The following is a 22,500-nucleotide window of genomic DNA, read 5'->3' as shown; positions in this document are numbered from 1 at the left end:
TAGGCTGTCTGGTAGAGACTGAATGTAGGGTGAGAAGTGCTTGTGAGTGTAATTGTAGTGTTGTAGTGGCTTTGGATGTGTGTGTAGTTTGTGAACCAAGTGTAATATATATATCCATTATCCAATCCTACATTGCCCCATGAGAAAATATATATATATATATATATATATATATATATATATATATATATATATATATATATATATATATATATATATATATATATATATATTTATGCGAGGAAGAAGGAACCAAAGGCCATGAGCCCGCAGTAATAGTTCCCTCCAAGAGAAAAACAAAATACAATAGAAAGCCAAATTCAAGATCCGATCATGTTGAGATGCCTGGACACACTGCGTTTGAAAGACTGGAGATCATAGGCAGCAGGAAATACAGACAGAGGGAGACAGTTCCAGAGCTGACCTGTTGCATAAATGAAAGACTGGGAGTAATGGTTAACTCTTGCATTAGAGAGCTGGACAGAAAAGGGATGAGAGTTTGCTGCCAGATGGGTGTTACGTGCCCGTCGTAGAGGTGGAGGAATGCAAGCAGACAGTTCAGAGGCGCAGTGACCATTAAAGTAGCGATAGAAAAGAGATAAAGATGCAACAGTGCAGCGAAGAGACAGAGGTTGAAGGGAGTCAGTAAGAGGAGGAGAATTAATGAGATGAAAAGCCTTTGACTCCACCCTATTGAGAAGAGCTGTATGTGGGGAGCCTCCCCACACATGAGAGTTGTACTCCACACAGGGGCAGATAAAACCCCTGTATAGAGTCAACAATTGTGCAGGGGTAAAGAAAGAGTGGAGTCGGCTTAGCACACCCAATCTCTTGGAAGCAGATTTTACAAGAGATGTAATATGATCTTTCCAAGATAAGTCCCGAGTAAATGAAACCCCAAGCATGTTCAAGGATGATGCAGGATTAAGCTGAATATTATTAAACATTAGTGGGTATAACTGTGGAAGATTTTGTTGGGTTGATAGGTGTAAGAACTGAGTCTTAGATGCATTAAAAACAACCATATTATTTTTACCCCAGTCAGAGATACGAGCTAAGTCAGACTTTAGGTGTGCCATAGCCTCATCCCTTGTTTGTTGAAGTAACTGTTGAGATGGGCGTTGCGAGAACCGAATGGAAAGGTGAAGGGTGGAGTCATCAGCGTATGGGTGGATAGGGTTAGATGTACAGCTTAGAAGATCATTGATGAATAAAAGGAAGAGAGTTGGTGATAGGACAGAGCCCTGAGGAACACCACTGTTAATAGATCTAGGAGAAGAACGATGGCCGTCTACAACAGCGGCTATAGAACGACCAGAAAGGAAGCTAGCAATGAAGGCACAGATAGAAGGATAGAAACCGTAGGAGGGCAGTTTGGAAATTAAAGATTTATGCCAGACTCGATCGAAACCCTTTGAGATGTCAAGTGCAATGGCAAAGCTGTCACCAAAGTCCCGAAAGGAGGATGACCAGGAGTCTGAAAGGTAAGTGAGAAGATCGCCAGTGAAGCGTCCCTGACGGAACCCGTACTGACGATCGGAAAGAAGGTTGTGATAGGAAAGATGCCTTAAAATTTTTCTATCGAGAATTGACTCGAAAACTTTTGAAATATAGGACGTTAAAGCAATTGGACGATAGTTGGAGGGTTGGGAGTGGTCACCCTTCTTTGGGACTGGCTGAATGAGAGCAAACTTCCAGCAAGAAGGAAAGGTACAAATTGACAGACAAAGGCGAAAGAGTTTGCCTAGGCAGGGTGTAAGCACAGAAGCACAGTTCTTGAGAACGACAGGAGGGACCCCATCAGGCCCATATGCCTTGTTAGTACTGAGGCCAGTGATGGCAGAAAATACATCAGCTGAAGAAATTTTAATGTCAGCCATGAGGAAGTCAGAGGGGGGAAGTGATGGAGGAACAGCACCGGAATCGTCTAAGGTGGAATTGGAGGAGAAAGTCTGTGCAAAGAGATCTGCTTTATCAGTAGAAGAAATAGCTACAGAACCATCAGAGTAGAAAAGAGGAGGGAAGGATGATAAGGTAAAGTGGTTAGAAAGATTTTTGGCAAGGTGCCTGAAGGAGCGGGAAGAATTCGAGTTGGAGAGTTGAGAGCGTTTAGTATGGATGAAATTATTTTTAGTAGAGCGAAGAACAGACTTAGCACAATTCCGGGCAGAAATGTAAAGATGATGTGATTCAGGGGTGGGTTGGCTCCGGTACCTTTTGTAGGCCATCTCCTTGTTGCGGACAGCATTAGAACAAGCGTGATTAAACCAAGGCTTTCTTGCGTTAGTCAAAGGATATGAAAAGGGAATGTATGCTTCCATGCCCGAGAGAATAACCTCCGTAATGCGCAAGGCACACTCAGATGGCCCACGGCCATGGGAGCAATAATTATTCCAGGGAAAATCAAAGAAGTACTGCCTGAGGGCCTCCCAGTCCGTGGCTCCAAAATGCCACAGACGATGTTTCCCTGGAGGGTCCACAGGCCATACCAGAGTGATAGGACAGGTTAAGGTAATAAGGTTGTGATCGGAGGAGCCCAACGGAGAGAAAAGATTAACAGAGTAAGCAGAAGGATTAGTTGTGAGGAAGAGGTCAAGTATGTTGGAGCTCTCTCCAAGGTGGTCAGGGATACGGGTAGGGTGCTGTACAAGCTGCTCTAGGTCATTAAGGATAGAAAAGATGTAGGCTTGTTCACCAGGTGGATCCGTGAAAGGAAAGGAGAGCCAAAGGTGGTGGTGAACATTGAAATCTCCTAGAATGGAGATTTCAGAGAAAGGAGAAATGGATAGAATGTGTTCCATCGTAGAAGTAATCCAATCCTACATTGTCCCATGAGAAAATATATATATATCATCATCATCAGCCGTTGAGGTCCACTGCAGGGCCGGCCTATCCCTACCGAAGCAGGGTCAATACAGCCAATGTATTTCTACACAGTGGCTTAGGCTGTCTGGCAGAGACTGAATGTAGGGTGAGAAGTGCTTGTGAGTGTAATTGTAGTGTTGTAGTGGCTTTGGATGTGTGTGTAGTTTGTGAACTACATCTCATCTCATCAGCTGTTTGAGTGTCCACAGCAGGATCGGCCTATCCCTACCGAAGTAGGGACGATACAGCCAATGTATCTACCAAGTGGCTTAGGCTGTCTAGTAGAGATTGTATGTAGGGTAAGAAATGCTTGTAAGTGTAATTGTAGTGTTGGAGTGGCTTTGGATGTGTGTGTAGTCTGTAAAGCAAGTGTAATCGGCCCGCACAAGCTGACTGGGTGCAAGCATAGTTTATAATATGCGATTCTGGTTCAACTACAGCACCCATTATGTCCGCCAATGCAGTACGTGGCCTGAAGAACGCTCCCAAAGTTTATTACCCTGGCGGGCCGCGAATCTTCGTTCTTCAGTGTATGAGCACACAGACTTTACCACTGTACCACAGAGGCTCCATATATATATATATATTTATTTATATATATATATATATATATATATATATATATATATATATATATAGATATAGAGAGAGAGAGAGAGAGAGAGAGAGAGAGAGAGAGAGAGAGAGATAATATCACACTAAATTCTGCTCAGTAGCAGACCTCCACCAGGACCAGGCAATATGCTACCCCAAGGGGCAGCCCCAATCGGGAAGGAGAGGGGCTGGAGACGCCCGGTACCATCCCCGGCTGAAAGGATGGAAGAAGTGTGTAGAGTAGGAGTGTGGCCGCAACAACCACATCATCACAACTGTTTACACTCAAAATAAGTGGCTGGACACAGTGTGTGTGTGTTACACCGCAGTGTATGGACTGGCCTGGAGAGGTTGTCGAATTGCACATTAGTGTTTCATCACTCACACTCCACTGGGACACTTTTCTTGCACCTCTAATGATTCCAAAATACAACCCATTGTCTGGACGACCATTGGTTACACCTGGCATCACGTCTAGGCTTAGGGCTGAAATCAACACCATCACTACCCTTATCTAGACCAGGATTTTCTTTTTTCTCTTTTGTTGATTTTTCTCTAACCTCTTGTGTTTTCTGGTTCACACTTACCCCCATTATATTTTTGTCGCCTCGTGGTTTAGTGCATAAAATACACCAGTCATTTGCCAGGTACTCAAGGCATCATGTAATTTACGAGGGAAGATCATGTAACTGACAATGATGGAATTGGCATTGTGGTTACAATCCTCGTTATAGTCCATGCAAAACACGTGTATATATATCTATATCTATCTATCTATCTATATATATATATATATATATATATATATATATATATATATATATATAAATGTAAATATGGGTGTAGCAGAGAGGAAAAGTTTGAATGTAATGGAGATGAGGTGTCTGAGGTGTATGTGTGGAGTGGCGTGTATGGATCGGGTGCGGAATGATGAAGTGCGAAGGAGAACTGGAGTTGTTCGGGAGATGGCTGGTAGAGTTGAGCAGAGGGTGTTGCGATGGTTTGGCCATATGGAGAGAATGGATAATGAGCGATTGGTGAAAAAGATAACTAGATCTGATGTGAGAGGTGTAAGGCTGAAAGTGAGACCACGAATAGGATTCATGGACAGTGTGAAGAGAGCGCTGGATGCAGGAGGGATGTCTGTTGAGCAAGGAAGAGTGGCTGTGCGTGACAGAAATAAATGGAGAGAAATTGTGAATGAATAAATGATGACGCAGCCCTGACGGGATATTCTCCCGCATTCGGTCTGATCAGCTAGTCAGGTCAGGTGCGGGTAAAGGGATGGGTCTATTATGATGTGGCAGGGGTAAACCAGCTCTGCTGTCGGGCCCTGCTGCGGATGTCACTAATTGCACTGCGCAGTTGACCGTTGTGCGGTGTGGTGCGGTAAGGATCTGTCCCTTCTCCCCTTTGGGGTTAAGATGCGAATGTGTTTGAATGGATGTGTAAATGGGGAGTGTGTCGTCCTGTCTCGGCTACCGCCATTTTCTTAGGGGAAGCTGCCTAGGTATATAGATAGATAGATAGACGTAAATGTATCTCCTTACGAGTGACAGCCCCTCATGTATATTACGTGTCGGGTTTAATTCATTTATTCACTCACCCCACCTCTCCTCTATCCACCCCTCCAACATATCCTCTTTCCACTTACCCCCAAACCCACCTCTTCAAACCTTCAGTTCTCACTCTATCTACATAGTCTCTTTCTCTCCCTTTCTCTCTGTCTGTCTCTCGTATGGACGGGTATCACGGTGATGCGAACTTTTTAAAATGCCATTGTTATTCAGTCAGACCAAGTTGCTGTCCTTATTATTATTCCGTACATTAATAACAGACTCTGATAAACTGTTTATCACTGAGATACAAGACACTGTGATTACTTCCCAACAAACATTGAACTATTAGCACAATAATGGCCCAATACTGGTTTTCCTGTACATCAAGTATTGTCCCCATACTTCCATATTCTACTGTTAGTAATGGGCCAATGTAAATCCATTACCCGTTTGCATCCCGGCCCATTAACGGCCATGTATCAATCTGATTATGGGCCAATTATTGTCTTCCATTATAGTTCCAATATCCGATATAAAAAAGATTTAAATTCATGCTTTTTTTTTTTTTTTTTCGTGGAGCCCACCCACATTTTATCAATTTACGCAGACCGTATGATGTTAAGCCAAGCTCTCCTTATGACCTGCACTGGTGTCAAGCAATAGATGTCTGAAATGATTTATAGAGGCGCGCTTCGAACCTGTGTTCATATAACCCACACGCCAATACGCTGTCCACTGCGCCACCAGGGATATGTAGCCCCCAGTGACAAGTTTAATTATTTTATAGACCTAATTATATATATATATATATATATATATATATATATATATATATATATATATATATATATAACGTTTTTATGCTCCATCTGCTGTATATGTGGTTCTGGGGAGTGTAAAATAAATGCCTCATTAACATAGCCTGCATTTTACAGTTTTTTTTTTTTTCCCACTTAGTTCAATGGCAGTATAAGACAATAATGGGGCTTAACTACATCCTGTCTGTCTTCGATCGTGACTGTCAGCATATTCTAATGCATTAGATTCTGTTATAACGCATTATTCAAGAGGGAAAGATGCCAGTTTAAGTAGAAACAGCATAGCAGAAACTATTATTATTATAATTGAAGCAAACAGTTCCATAAAATATTAATAAAATACATACTTGCTTTTGGAATATTCTGCCATACCAAATAATGACATTTTGTTGTTCCAATATATGAGCATATGGCCTGTGATGAATGGTATTTAACTTTATGCATGATACTGGGTACCGATAGTAACTTTACAAGATTAATACCAATATTTATATCAAATAAACATAGAGTTTCTAATATACAGTCGCTGAACAAAAATAAAAACAGGAAATATCTCCTTTCAAGCCCACAAGAGTAAGATGTTATGGTGGTCAAATGGATACAAGAATGACTGGCTCAATGTGATAATGCAGGTTCGAATCCTGGGCAGTTTTATATATATATATATATATATATATATATATATATATATATATATATATATATATATATATATATATATATATATATTTCAAAGAAGCCGTTTTTATGCTTATATTACACAAGAGTGAATACAGGTTAGCCATATCCATTGATTTCGGTGTTTGGTTTTCACTGCTGCCTGATATTGATAATCATATACTGTGCCAATAAAGACCCAATTCCTTAACATCCAATATCTTGAAGCATGTACTGGGCCAATATGGAACCAGATCATGCATGCCAATACTCTCTGATAATGAAATCGTTCATTGGGCCGATACAAATCCATTTCCTGCATTCCATAATCCTTTATAAACATAATAAATCCAATATTTTCCCGAATCGGTCCATTACTCATATGTTTGTGGGGTTTATTTCTAAAGACTTTAGTCAGTTCTTTTGGAACTCCGATTCACTTTGAGAACTGTAGAATTCAGGATGGGATAATACACTTTATGCACAAAGCAACCAGATGAATAGAAATCAGTTTAATTTGGAGTGAAAAATTATGCAGGTCCGTATGGTGTGGGGGCAGGTGAGGAGAGGGACGAAAAGGATTAAAGGAATGATAAGCTAAGTCATGCGCAGCCGATGTATGATGCAGAGAGATAACATATAAAAAAAAAAATAATAATAAACCATGAACTCTAAACACAGATTTTAGGATCACACCAGTCGATTTGTTCTTTTGTCTTTCGTCACATTTATTTCGTCTTGATTTTGGAACCTGGTAACTTGAAACATCTGAAGCCTGGAAGACGGGATGGTATGAGAGGAGGGGAGACTCTGAGCTCAGTTACGATGACTATATTATGTTCTGGGATGCTGCGTTGCCTGTTAAGCGTTATCGTTAAATTTCACTCGAAGGCTGATCACTGTAGCACCGTGACGGATGTTGCCTACGCCCATTCTTGCCAATATTTTTCGTAACACATTTAACCATTTTTACACACTAAACACCCTCCACAACGTTCCATACCTAAGTGGCCTTAAAATGTGCTTAATAATTATGTCTTGATAACGTACCGTGCGTAGAATAAAAACCGCGAAAGAATAGAAAGATGCGTCTCATTTTCCGTGGTCACCGACAGGCTCCACAGCCGTCCACAGCAAGGCTGTCAACTGCTCCAGTAAGTAAGTGCGTCGGTAAATTTGTATATTACATGGATATTATAAAGGTATCTTCAATAAAGTATTAATTGAACTTTGTTTTTATAATTTTTGGATTACTGGAGGGCCAGTGGGTGGTGTTTGCGGCGCTTTTGATATTATTAGTAAAAGCATGTGGTTGTGAATCGTGATAAGAGCAGACAGGCGCGTCAACACGAAGTAGGCAAGCATTAGCCCCCGGCCCCCGAGCCTCAGTTGTCAGTTTCTGTTTGGTGGGGTTGGGTTATGCCATAATACTCTACGACAGTTATTTTGGAGGTTGAACTGAGTGTTTTGTTGACCCAGCACTCGCTACAGTGAAAATACAAACTTTTGGTGAAACTCTTGACGTGAAAAGTGTAGTGATACACTGTGTTGGTGAAGAAAAACCCGATTTACAAAGATAATGAATGAAAAAGCCTGTCCTGGGTTTGGACTGTAACATGTCTGATCCCTCATGATTATATCGTACTTACGGTAGTGGTAGTGTAACGAAACTATAGTAATGATAGGCTGTGGCGTCATACCGAACTCATAGTACTAATGTGGCGTAACCAGTGATGGGTACGTCATTCCGAATTCATGGAACTACATGTGCGACACAACTAGTGATGGTGTGACGTCATACCGAACTCATGGTAGTACTTGTGTGACGTAACTAGTGATGGAGTGTGACGTTATACCGAACTTTGTACTACTTGTGATGTAACCAGTGATGGAGTGTGACGTCATACCGAACTCATGGTAGTACTTGTGTGACGTAACCAGTGATGGACTGTGACGTCACCGTACTCATGATAAGGCTTCTGTGACTAAACTAGTGATGGAGTGTGACGTCATACCGTACTCATGATATTGAGTGACGAAACCAGTGACTTGAGCAGGCTGTTGCCTGAGCAGGTTAGTTTATATTTTATGTGTGAAAATGAATGAGAGCATATAACTTACAATTGTTTTTCTTCTTTTTTCACAGTAAACTACAAACAAGTTATCGTATTCCTAGTTTCAAAAATTAGCTGAAAATGACTAATTTTGTAGATATCAGTTATAAAATCTCATCAGATTTACACACACACACACACACACACACACACACTGCATCAACTGGCCACCTGCTGTATTGAGGTCGAATGGGCCCCTAGGTTAGTCTTCCACCAGTTGTTTGCCCTAATTAACCTAAGCCAATTAAACCTACTCTAGCTTGACCTAACCTAACCTAATGTAGCCTAAATGTTTGGAGCAACCCGGGAATCAATGGATTTTCGACCTGTTGCACCTGTAAGACGCCGGTGGCAGGGAACAAAAATTTAGTTCCGAGTCTCAGATATGTTTTTTTTTATATATTTTTTACGGAATTTGGGCGTGTGACAGTAACTATATATGTATGACACTTCATATAATACATTATTCATTTGTTCTATTTTTAGGCAGTAGTTTACGACACAGGTGACCTCTAAAGTCTGATTTTTATTTATTATCAAAGCTTTTCGTGATTTGGTCTTCGTGTGTTCTTGAGGTTTGATGCGGTGGTAGTGTGCCCTTTCTGATGGTTAGATTTAGTGTTTATATTATCCCTTCCCCCTCCCTCGTCTTACTTCCGTTTTCGTCCAGCATACTCTCTCTCTCTCTCTCTCGACGTTACCATGCATCGATATCCTCCTCCTCCCCCCCATTCATTTTTGTTTTCTTCCATTTGTTTTCATTTTCGTCGTCGTCGTCGTTTCTTCTCGTGTGTGTGTGTGTGTGTGTGTGTGTGTGTGTGTGTGTGTAAGAGAGAGAGAGAGAGAGAGAGAGAGAGAGAGAGAGTGAAATATGGCCTAGTCTTGCTACTGTTGCAAAACTACGCTATATTTGCGTAAGTATTGGGATATTATATTTTATTGTAACACATTGTTATTAATTAGTACGTATTGCAGGAGCCGCCGCATATACAATACTCGGTACAGTATTGTGTAACTCTGTAATATATGTATTTAGACATTTTTCTTAAGTATATAAAGTACTAAATATCGTATAGGCAGATGTGGACCATAAAATGCATGTAAGCTATGTGTGTTCAGTATTATTTATAGCAGCCAGTGTGCATAGGACTGACATACAGGCAGGCAGCTCTGTTAAATACATCAAGCCGTGTTTTGTGGGTACTGAAAAGCAACTGGAGCTGTTTACCTCTCTGTTTTTCCTTGTCTGACCTAAAGTCATGTAAACGCAGTGTCTTTAGGCATCTTGAAAGGAAAGGATCTAGAATTTGCCTCTTATATATTTTTCATTTTTCTAGGAGGGAACAATCTTGATGATTTCTAGCTTCTGGTTTCTGCTTCATTGCATAAAAAGACTAACGATTTTCATGTACAGGATAATTGACCCACCGCTGCCTAATGCTGCACGGACCGGTATACTATAGGTGTGGAAAGGCTTATTGTAACTACTGTCGAAGGAGGTGTTATATGATTATCTGATAACCTAAACATTCATTAGCCTTGCAGACTAAAACAAATATTTCTCACCAGCAAAGAATAGTAATTATGTTACTGAATACCGCAGTAGATACAGGGAACAGGTAATCAGAATTAGTGTCATTAGAGGAAAACATTTAAATTAATATTGCACCTGTATTTTGAATGTAATCAGCATTGTGAAAAATATTTGTAAATACTGATGTCGTGAAATAGTGTAATATGTAATTCAGGTTACTCTTGCCAAAAGCGCTGAATGTTCTTAGCGTGTACTTGACTGCCAACTTGCATGCATATTTGGCTTCTGCCTGACTCTTTGCCTGCTGAAAATTGTATTATTTTGCCCCGTTGTGCTTGTTGAATGTCTTTCTACACACACACACACACACACACACACACACACACACACACACACACACACACATACACAGTCTGTATTTGTACGATTTCAATTTAATTTCCCTTCCCCTATCACCACGAACCTCCCTTCCCACCTTTTTCCTTTTCTTTTTAAATCTTTCAGGGCTGGTGAGAGAGTGTATGTGTGTGTGGATGTCATGTGGCGGGTAATGCTTGCAGATTTGGTAATAACACATCTTGTGAGACGGAGGTGTATAATGAGTGACAACGTTCCTCTCTGCTGAGCAGTATCGAATTACTTAACACAGGTCAGCAGAGCGAAATGCTGTTACTCAGATCAGCAGAGTGGAGTCTTGTTACTCGGTAAAGACCTTTACCTCACTAGGAGTGTTATTTTCCTATAAAATACATGTGTTAGTGGGGTAAGATGGGAGATAGTGGAGGTGTTATTGGCAGGATGGGTGGTGATGGTGGTGGTGGTGATGATATAAGGGGATGGCAGCATGGTAATGGTGGTAGTAGTCGTAGCAATAGCAGTAGTAATGGGAAGGGGCGGAGCCTTACTGCTTGTCATTCATTCTTAAAATAGTTACTTTAGTTTTAACGTACTCTAAAACAAACAGCCTTGAAGGAACCAATAGGTCTGTTGCTGTGTTTATTTTCCTTTGTATTGCCTTTGTATTACTTTTGTAGTATTAGTGACAGGACGATGGCGATGAGGCTGAGGTAGTGGGGATGAAACTAGAGTGGTGGTAATGATGACAGGAATGGAATATGCGTGTAACTGAGGGTAATGGTGAAGGCCTGTGTGAGGGCAATGATCATACAAGGATAGCTAGTCGTAGTGACGTGTGTGCGTTGGGAAGGTGCTAGTCATGAAAATAGCGGTGGTTGTGGAGTAGCAAGAGCGACAATGAAAAAGGCATAGGACAACAGCCATTTCTTTGTGCACTTTAATGCAGACACCAGCCAGCACCAGTGACTCCTGAAGGTAAGTCACTTCCTCCCTGGGCCAGACTTTCACTACCACGCCCACTGAGTTTTTATACTGTAGAGTGTATGTTAAATGTAATTTTTGCGAAAAAATGGGAAAAAGACGAGTAGGAGACTTGGCATCATCACTGATGTATTAACTAGTAAAACTCCTTTGTCGGCGAGGTTCGAGAGAGGCCATTAAATCCGAAAGCATTGAAATGTGGCCTTACACCCTGAGGATGCCTAGAGTATATTGATAGTTATCTACATACCAAGTTTCATGCTTTTACGAGAAACTGTTTGGCCTGTGGCCCTCTTTTGAAAATTTTCGAGATGCTGCACTTGGCGTGTGTCACGTGCCACGTGCACTGCCTGGGTGTGATGAAAGTTGTCAAAAACAAATCTTAAAGAATTGGGCTATCATATGGTGCAAACCACGTAGTGATCGGCCTTGTGGTTGCTGAGATATAAGCTTCTCAAAAGCGTTATAGTCGGGCGGGATCTGGTTGGGCCGCTCACATGTTGAGAGAATGCCACAACTTGAGAGACTCGCGAGGGCTTCGTTCTCGCTCATAATCAAAGAAAATTCACGCAGTATTAAGCTACTTCAGTTTTGAAATACGGTATACCATCTCAAAAGTAATATACAACTTGATAAGTGCATTATGAGTGACAGGACCAAAAGCATCACACGGAGTGTGCAACACCAGTACCCAATAGTGAGTCATGGAGTCAAACATTTTACTTTGCTCTGTGACCTTCACGTTCGACAGACTGTACTCAAAGTCATATTACTTCATCCTTGCCTGACCTGCAAGCCTTCTGCCTAGTTTAGTCTAGATAGTTTCAAAGCTGGCTGATTTTACCTTGCCCTGTGCTCTTGACTTTTGGCCTATTGTTCTCAGTATCGAATCTCTTCATTATTGACTTTCATTCCTTGCATCAAGTTTTGTCCAGATCGAATAAAATTTGCTTGAGTTATAGGGTCTAACTTTTGATATTGCCCTTTGACCTTGACCTTTGGATGATTGTTCTCAAAGTGGAAACACTTCAGTTTTCGCTTATTGTCGACCATTCCACTATACTTAGTTTAAATCGTGTCAGACATTTTATGTTTACCCATCCATGTGACCTTAGCCTTTCTAAAGAACAAAGAGTCAACACTTACTGAGATCCTTAACCCCCCCACCAAGTTTTGCTCAAATCCGATGAGAACTGCCCGAGTTATTGATTGATTGATTGATTGATTTTTAATAATAACGGAGGAAGGAAAAACAAATGAATTAAAAAACAATAATCCATACACCAGATTACTGGTGTCCTCTGTTCATAAAATATCTGTAACAGACTTGGACATCTGTGGGTTGAAATTTGGAGGGAAACAACTCTGGGGAAGCGAGTTCCAGAGAGATGCAGTTCGGGGAATGAAAGAATTCTCATAGGCAGAAGTTCTGCAATATGGCTGAGTGACATTCCAGTCATGAGCGCTACCTGATGCCCGTGTAGCACGAGGGAAGGCATGGAAAGGTGGCACCATGGATGCAACTTCGTCTGAGCATTTGCCATAAAAATATATGTAAAATAATGCAAGGTCCTTCTTACATGCAGGGGAGGTAGTATATTTTTAATGACAGGATTAATAATAATTCTAACAGCTTTGTTCTGAATTTTATCTAGTTGTTTTAATGCAACCTCTCCACATCCATTCCACAAGAGTGAGCAATATTCAAGCTGAGAGTGCACATGACTCTTATAAATTATAACTAACTGCACATCAGCGAAGAAGTTACGGACTCTGTTTAATAATCCAAGTTTTTTTGAGGCGGTTTTAGCAAGTGCTCTAACATGAGAGGTCCAGCTGAGGTCATTGTTAAGTGAGACGCCAAGAATTTCAATACTGTTGGAGATGGGAATATTAGTAGAACTGAAGGTAATGTACGAATCTGGCAATGTCTGTCTATTATTAAATTGTATATATTTAGTTTTACTAGAATTAAATAAGACAAGGTTCTTTTGTCCCCATTCACTGATCGTAGATAGGTCTTGATTTATGGAGATGGCTGTACTGAGTTGAGAGGTAGAGATATTAAACTTTGTAAATGGGTGTCTGAGTGTGAATGAACTATGTAGTGTTGAGTCATCTGCGTATGATTGGATGAGATTGTGGGTGACAGATAAGAGATCATTAATATGAACCAAGAATAGGGCTGGCTCCAGAACTGACCCCTGCGGCACGCCGGCGTTAACTGAGTGAAAATTGGAATATACATCATCTACTTTTACTCTTATTTTCCTGTCACTAAGACATGAAGAAATCAAAGGAACAAAAGACGTTAATCCATGGCAAGGGAGTTTGGACAGCACAGACTCACGCACAGAGACAAACATGGAACAAACAGTATCCCGCTTTCGACATGAAAAGCTATCTGTCTATAGTCAGACGCCACAGTCCCATAAGGTATGACCGTTTGACTTTGAGTTAGTTGTTTTACGGGGAGGGGCACTAACCCTCTGCCAACCCACTTGCTGACATGTAGGAAACACTTATGGGTTAGTTATATGGATACAACCTAGCGTTGTAAATGGATTCCCAGCTTACAGAAGACATATAGGCTTGCCACTCAGTGTAAAGCTACCTGAAAGGGAAAGTAGAGCATTAAAACTGACCGGAAGCATGGGAGAAATAGGAAGAGCAGAGGGCAGACCCAGAAAAAGAATGAGAGGGGTCAAGGAAGAAGTAGACAGCGCTACATCAAGTGAGTGTAAGATTGTCGCCGCCATGAAAAACTCAGGTATAAATATTTAGTACGTTTTTAAACAATAAATATAATTGTTTTTGTCCTTCAAAGGATTGTTTGATAAAAGTCATCTTTACACTGCTTTATCCTCCTCACACCTCTGTACCATATCTCTCCACACTCCACTTTTCCTGTCAGTCCCTTTTTCCTTTCAGACTATCCTCCCCCACTCCTACACAATAAGAACCCCTATACTCCTCCCCCCTCTACCCCCTCACCCCTCACCCCACCTCACCCCTCACCCCACCTCACCCCCACACTCCCACACCCCCTCACCCCGACACCCCCTGTCTTCCGGCATTAGGCGAGGCTAAACCAAGGTGTAACAGTGCCGTAAATGGTGTGGCTCAGTATATGGCGGCCATCACTGTCTAACTCATTATACCCATTGATTTTCTTCAGGACTCTATTTTACTGCTGTCCTTCTTTGCGCTCTCTCACCTCTCCACCCTTTCACCCCTCCACCTTAGTACTGTAGACCTCGCAATTCTAAACTACTTACCGTATAACCTAAGCCTTGTCTAGACGACGGGCTACCCATCACGTCTATTCTACCTTTTCCCACCCTGCTCATCCCTTCTTCACTATAACTCTTTCACTTTTTCGCTACAGACGATGCGGTTCTGCGTTCCTTTATTCAACCCCCTTCACCCAGCCTTGTTAAAAGACATCTCTTTTATGTCTGGCACAGGGGATGATGAGATAAATCAGATGATTATGAGTCTTAGATCTTGGAGAGCTTTGAAGCGATTTCATTTCATCACATTGTTCGTCATATTAAACATAACCACATGCATTATAATTGGAAAATATTTGGAAGAAAGTACGAGTATGATGCGCCTTTTAAAGGCATGTCCGTAGCAACCTCCTCGGCAGTGTAGTCCAACTCAGGGTCGCATTACAGTTGGAACAAAAAAAAAAAAAAAAATAGCACATGCCTACTTCCCACAGATTTTGCAGTTAGGGCAAATGCTGTTGAACTTCAATCGTAGACACTAATAGCTAAGATAAATGAGAAATAACTAGAAATGCTCAGTTCATAGGAAGTATTACTTACAAACAAAATTCCATTTCCCAAGACCCGATCATGGGGAGATTAAATAAAGAATGGCGCCTTATATGAACTGAGATAGATCTGTTATATGAGAGAGAGAGAGAGAGAGAGAGAGAGAGAGAGAGAGAGACAGACAGACAGACAGACTGGTCACAGTAACTGCTGTGGTCCTCAATATATGGCCAAGGCCCTTGATTATTACATTTTCTGCTTCGTTTTACCAGACTTTCCTTATCACTTCTGCTCTCTCTCTCTCTCTCTCTCTCTCTCTCTCTCTCTCTCTCTCCTTTTGCATTAACCGTGGATGATGAGTCAACAGAGGTGTGGCATATTTCAGCAGATAACCCTGAAGTCAGTTCTCATACACTGTCATTTTTCCTGTTTCTGGATCCTACCTGTCCCATATAGCCTATAATAGTGAGAAGAGTATTGGGATAAGAATGATGAGTTTTCCTGTTCCTCCCAGTCCTCCATTCTCTTATGTTATTCCTTTCTCTTCCTGTCCCAGCTCACCTGTCTCAACTCCCTCCCTCTTTCTTCTCTCCCTTCTTCCGCAGTGTTGTTCTTTGTCATCTACCTCCCTTCTTATTCCTATCTTTTTTTCTTTTTTTTCTGCTTGTATCTGTCATTTCTCTCACCCTCTCTTTGTCTCTTTCGTATGATTTTGATCACATTCTCCCTTTCATCATACTTTCCATTCTCCTCTTTTTTCCCCTCCGCACTATTCATCCATGATATCTCATTCTCTCCCTTACTTTCTCTTTCGCTGCTAATTTCGCGTTCTCTCTCGATTCCATTAATGTAAAATGAACGCTTGAGGCCAGTTTAGGATCTAGAATTAGCTGTCAGAAGCAAGTGATGGCCACCTAGACACAGATCCGCCATGGTAATATCAAACTCATTATCATTGTATGGTTGAAGGGAGAACAATGTAGCCTGCAAAAGTCTGCCGCGTGTGAAAAATTTGCACCACCCAAAGACCGCAGTTTCATTCAGCGCTAGAACATCAACTTGCAATTCTCCCACAGGTGCTGGCTGTGTCTAAATAAATTCTAGTTTTGTTTTCTTTTGTATTCCTTTTCCGACGTCACTTTCCTTCGATGCACTGTATATGCTAAAGCTGTTTAATTGTTCAGTATATGTTCATTCAATAGTGAGGGGTGGAAGCATCGGGAGATTGGGGTGGATGTGTGTAGGCTAGGTGTGGGAGTGGGTATGGAGAGGTTAATGGGGGAGGGGGAGGTGTGGTGTGTTAAATGCGGGTGTGGGTGAGGGAGAGGAAAAGGGTTAGGATGTAAATGTGGATGTGGGTGTCAGTCAAGCGAAAAAGAGTTACCATACAAGGAAAGTCGAAAAGATTGCAATTAATCAAATGTTGTGTGTGTGTGTGTGTGTGTGTGAGAGAGAGAGAGAGAGAGAGAGAGAGAGAGTAACCGAATGGGAAATTTTCAGTCATTAGCTAATCAAAATAAAAGCTTATTCGCATGAGCGCCCACGTTACTTTCAAATTAGTGGCGTTACAATTGTGTTGTATTATTTGGAATTTGCAGCCACTATGTACACTAGTCGTGAGCGCTGCCTGTGTCCACCGTGAGATGTACTGAAAAGACAATAACACCTGTTGTCAGTGGTCAGAAACTGTATTTATATCAAGCTATACAGATTAATGGCGTGTACTACGTAGCTATCACAATATTACCAGTTCACTCTGTATTAAGTGCCGTAACAGGGGGTACCTCGTAGATCTATGCAGTTAAATGAAGAATGGAGGAGGAAGATTAGGGTGGCACGTGCAGTGTGTCGGAAAGAAACAAAAATTCCCAGCTCATCACCCCTCTTTGTCTCCACTCCATTCCACCCTACCCAAAGGGATGGTGTTGGTGAGGGACTTATGATTATTCCTGGCTGCCAGTGACAGGCTAAAGTGCCCAGTAATTGATTTTCCCTCCTCCACTCTCAAATTAGGCCTTTTTATGAGCACAAAAATCTCCCTCACTGCCCCTCGCTCACCCACACTTTCTTCCCCTCAGAAATAATGGACGTTAGGTGATAAGGAGGCGAACATAATGGGTTGGAAAGGATACCAGGAATATTCAGCTTGATTTAAGGTGGTTAGAGATACAGGTTCTGTCACTGCCCCAAGCGCTGGTACGTGCTTAATGACAAACAAGGTAGGAGCCAAAGAGTGAATTGTGAATGGACGACCAGAATAACGGCAGGTCGAAAAGGGAATCACAAAGGACCTCTGGCTTGTCCGTGTTGTCATAAGGAGATAGGTATTTCCACAAATGCTGTTCTTTTTTAGTGGCGGCGAGGTGTAAATACGAGTGAAGGCTTAATCAACACTACAACAATACCAGTCAAGTGTTAGCCTTAGATGTGGTCACCAGAGGGGTTTATGTGCACAGTTCTTTAAGTAAATATCAACCATTTGTGTTGCTTTACTTTGTCATCTTCAGTCACCGTTGGCTACTGGGAAGCTTCCATGATAATAATGAAGCATGTGTTGCTGGAGGTTTGACTGATTAGTAAACTACGGTATGGAACAGAGACACGATTGTACCAAATGCTCATGGTTTTGCGTATATGGGGTCAACATACAAGTCACGGTAATTTTTTTAATGAAAGAAGTAAGTACTATAGACTGGAACTGCAATACGAAAGTTGTTCTTCAAGAAAAGCTGAACAAAGGTAGTGAGATTCAAGAGAGAAATGTAGACTTTGGAGGACAGTTTCTCAATTAACTTGTTCCATAAATGATGGTCATTGACTATCGGTTAGCTCTTGTATTAAAGAGTTGGACAGAATAATGGTGAGAATGTGTTGCCAAACCAGTGGTGTGCGCCTGCAGTAATGAAGGAAGGAGACAAGATGAACAGTGACCAGTGAAATGGTGATTGTTGAGGGATAACGTCGCAACACTGCGACGGAAAGAGAGGTTGGAAGGAGTCGGAAAAAGAAGGCGAAATGCTGATATAAAAAACCTCTGTCTCCCCTCAGTATACAAGAACTGTATGCACTGTACGTGGTGAGCTGTAAGGGGTAAGTGTGATGGGAAGGTGACGAAGCTGATGATGGATAGGGAAAGATGGACCTTTTCATACTTGACTGATGCAAATGATGCTGTGCTGTTTGTTGTTGAAATGAATCTTAGTCACTAGATCTGTCATTTGCGGATGTCTCTAACTTGCGATGCCAGATGTCCCATGTAGAGATACATAAAATCATTGTAGTGGAGACTGGGAGTATATGACTTGCATTGCACAGGTGAATGAAGAAGCCATCGAAATAATGAGATTTTCAGTACTTATCAGTAATGAGAAAAGGGAAGTACAGCTGTAGGTGCACTGGTCGTGAAAAATAGGATAATTCAGGTTAAATAAGTGATTAGTGACATAGAAACTTTAATTAAGCAGTGACAATTGGAAGTGGTCAGCCCGAGTGAGTTTTTAATACGCTGATTTCTCTACCAACATGAAACGTTTGTGTGGCATTAACATAAAAAGTTCAAAGTGTGAGGTAGATATGTAGGGGAATTTATTTACACAAAATAAGTAGTTACAGAATGAAACGAGTGTTATATATGAAGTACGTGGAATGTAAAAAGTTGTTAAGTAGGGGGCATCTCGAAATGAATGGATCTTGAAAATGTGTGTGTGTGTGTGTGTGTGTGTGTGTGTGTGTGTGTGTGTGTGTGTGTGTGTGTGTGTGTGTGTGTGTGTGTGTGTGTGTGTGTGTGTGTGTGTGTGTGTTGTCCACAGAGGAACAATTATCCAGGCTTTAAGCCTTTGGATCCTTCTTGCATGAAAAAGAAAGGCGTACTTCGATGGTAGACGGGGGAGGGGGGGGAGGGACTGGTATCGTGTGTGTTGGGTAGGGCGGTGAGAAATGTTTAAATTACTGTGAAGGTACCGGACAAAAGTGGAACACTGAGATGATGATATGATTGACAAGTTGTGGATAGAAACGAGGATGAGAAGTTGAGGAAGCAAGAGATTTACGAACGAATTACTGGAAGATACATAGAAAGTTGATTACATTCCCCTTAGTCTGATAGTCTAGGGAACGTTTCTGCTCCTTAAGTGTTTATAAAGCGTTTTGTTTTGATTGGTATAGCCTGTGGGATGCTGATTACTTTGAGTGCTTAGGTAAAAGGCAATTGGATATGATACCGATTACACTTACTTGTTACTGATATTGATATTTTTTCCTTACAACCCTTTAATGTGCCTTTGGATCCCACTCGTCCCATGTACCATATGGACAGTCAGGATATGTTGATGGTAATGACAGATAATACTAAAAACAAAAGCCCGTCTGTAGCTACATCTCCTTATGGTAAATCCCTTAGGGGAAGTGAGGTCTGTGGGGGTCTAAATATACCCCTGAATCTCGCGCAAAAATGCAACCTGTCACCTGTTTAATGTCAGAAAAGTTAAATTTCTAGCGACTTTCCGGGGAAGTGCTGAGGTTGGGTTGTCTTTCAGTGATAGTAATGACGTACTTAACAAGGGGATCTGGTAGTCAGCATATATTCTAGGACAGTTTTCCACACACAGACGGACGAGGACACACAGCAGGCTGACGTGCAGTCTCTTCCTTGTCCTGCCTTATCCTCACATATTCTGGTCTTTCTGGCCATATCCTGGCTCTATCTGGTCTGGTTCACCCTTCCTCTCGTTGCCCTGCCTCACTCTACCTTACCTTGCCCTGCCCTGCCTCTCCTTGTCCTCTCCTGCCTCTCTTTGCTGTATCCTGCCTCACACTACCTTGACCTGCTCACACCGTCTTATCTTGCTTTGTCCTGCCTCGCGTTGCCATCTTCTGATGTGTCTCTCTTTGCCGTGACCTCTAACCTACGTTGGTAGTGGGGGATGGCAAAAATTATGTCATTGCCTTGAACTCGTTCACTATCCTAACCAACCAACGAGATGTGACAATAACCGTGACATCACATCTCTTGGATTTCCCTCTTTTTATTAGCCAGTGGGAGGCACCAAAACTCATGTCGTCACTTCATCCCACTGTTTCCACACACAGAAAGCAGCAAAGCATTTATATTATGAAATGTAAACAAAGACTTATTTGATTTTAGACAGCCTGATATTGAACTGAACACACAGACACCCAAACACTTTGTCAGACACAGCGACACCTTTGATGTGTTGCAACCGGACCCTCTGTCTCATGGTGAAGGATGGGTTATACTCGGACCAATTAGAGGTGTTGACCGGGTGAGAGATGGAGAAGTCACCTGCTGACACTGGTACAAAGCGAAGAAAGGTCAAGGGGACATCGAGAAAGACACGTAAGTGATATGGCGGCGGCGGAGGAGGAGGAGGATGTTTGTAAGGAGAATACTGGAGAAGGAGAAGGCTGGTGGAGCTAACTCGTTCGCTGTCAGTGGTCTGTCTTAATTTAAACAAAATCGTATGGCGTTTGTAAGAATAAAACAACAGACATCCTGGTACTGTTGGTGTTAAAGAAGAAGACGACTTACACTTCGGGCAAGACAATTTCACGGTTGCCCTGTTTTCAGTTGATCTTCCTCTACCCCGCCCTGCCTCGCCCTGTCTCACCCTGCGGTGCATTGTCTCACCCACCCGTACCTGTCTCACCCTTGCCTCTCCATCCTGGATCCACCATTCCCTGTTCTGGCCTGCCTCTCATTCTGTTTTTCAGCCTGTTCTGCCACATCCTGCCTCTCTCCGGCCCGCCTCACCATTGCCCTGCCCCTCCTTACAGTGTCCTGTCCTACTTAGCCTGTCTTTCTTGCTCTCTCCTGCCTTGCGCTACCATTTCCTGGTCTGCCTTTCTCTGTCGTGTTCTTCTCTGTCCTACACCCATGTCCCCACCCTTCATTCTTTACATCTTGCCTCTTTGTTAGCGACGCCGAAGGTGTACTCACTGTGATCGAGACCGTTTGCATATACAGATGCTTGTAACGAGTTATCACAAGAATGCTTAATTCTTTTTGGATAAAAATTGACACAGAAATTGTGTGTGCTAGTACTGGAGCAAAAGGTTTTGACTTTAATGTAGGTCGATCAAAAAACATAGTCAAGGATCAAGGTCAAGATTTATGGTGGGAAAGTATTCCGTTCCTTGAATATTTGATCCAGTCTGAATTAAGCTTGGCACATTTTGTACAATGTGTGTGGGGATGGGAGGGAGTTATTTGATTTGATGCAGATCAGTCCACCAGTCACAAGTCAAGGTCACGGGTCATGATCCGAGTTTGATTGTAGTGTCTCTGTGTCTCGTTTTTGATGTACAGTAGTAGTGTGTGTGTGCGTAGCCTGTGTTTGTGTTCTTGTATGTCAGTGTGTGTAAATTTGCTATACAGTAATATATATATGCTAGTATGCATGTGTAAGTGTGTTATGTTTCTACCCTTAGTAGTGTGTGTGTGTGTGTGTGTGTGTGTGTGTATAACTCACATGTGGACACTATTGATTATATATGTTTATATGTGCATGTGGTCAGTATTAATATCTGACTTTTTTTATCTTTTTTACATGCACCAATTAATCATTCTCGTATTTCAAGCTTGTGCGTGGTACAAAACAAATTTCATGAATATTTAGTCAGGGATGCACTTTTTATAAATATGCAACCTCTCATTAACAGCTTTGTCTAACACGACCTAACGTAACCACGCCTTTCCGAATTTAATCTAGTTTAACCTGTCATGTCCCCAGCTATTTCGCACCTCCGACACCCCCCAATCCCGAGCTATTTTGGATTTTTTTTTTTTTTGGCTAAAACCTCCGCTTTTTGGTGAAAAACATCGAAAATTTATAGAGAAGTTGCTCACCTGAGGTTTAAAATACTCGATACAGGTAGCAGTACCTCCTTACCTTACTGGGATTTCTATCAGGCTGGCTCAAAAGAAAACGAGTTCTATGGGAGGGTAACTATTCCACACCACTCATAAACGGTATTTATTTATTTATTTGGTTCGAATTTATATGTAGTATAAGAGTATATTGGTTTTCAAACAGTAATATAGGGATTATAAACATTGTTTCACTCACTAACTCATCAACATACCTGACCTTTTTTGGCGACATTACTTGATCATCATTTCTGACTGTTTCTTCCTCTAATGCTATGTAAACTTTGTCCTCCACATTGTCATCGATTGGGGAATCACTCTGGCCCTGAATGTCTTTATTGGCGAGGTCACTG

At 41.7% G+C, this 22,500-nt stretch overlaps 1 protein-coding gene across 1 annotated transcript in view; it reads right to left on the bottom strand.

Moving 5' to 3' along the window:
* LOC145404913 (uncharacterized) overlaps positions 1-22,500 on the bottom strand; it is a 77,653-nt gene that overhangs the window by 2,844 nt on the left and 52,309 nt on the right. The window lies entirely within an intron of this gene.

This window comes from Coenobita brevimanus, chromosome 7, assembly GCF_032717465.1.
Source record: "Coenobita brevimanus isolate Jiangsu-jjx chromosome 7, ASM3271746v2, whole genome shotgun sequence".
Classification (NCBI taxonomy): Eukaryota; Metazoa; Arthropoda; class Malacostraca; order Decapoda; family Coenobitidae; genus Coenobita; species Coenobita brevimanus.
Note: the sequence above shows the minus strand (reverse complement) of the source record. Positions and strands in the feature narration are given on the sequence as shown.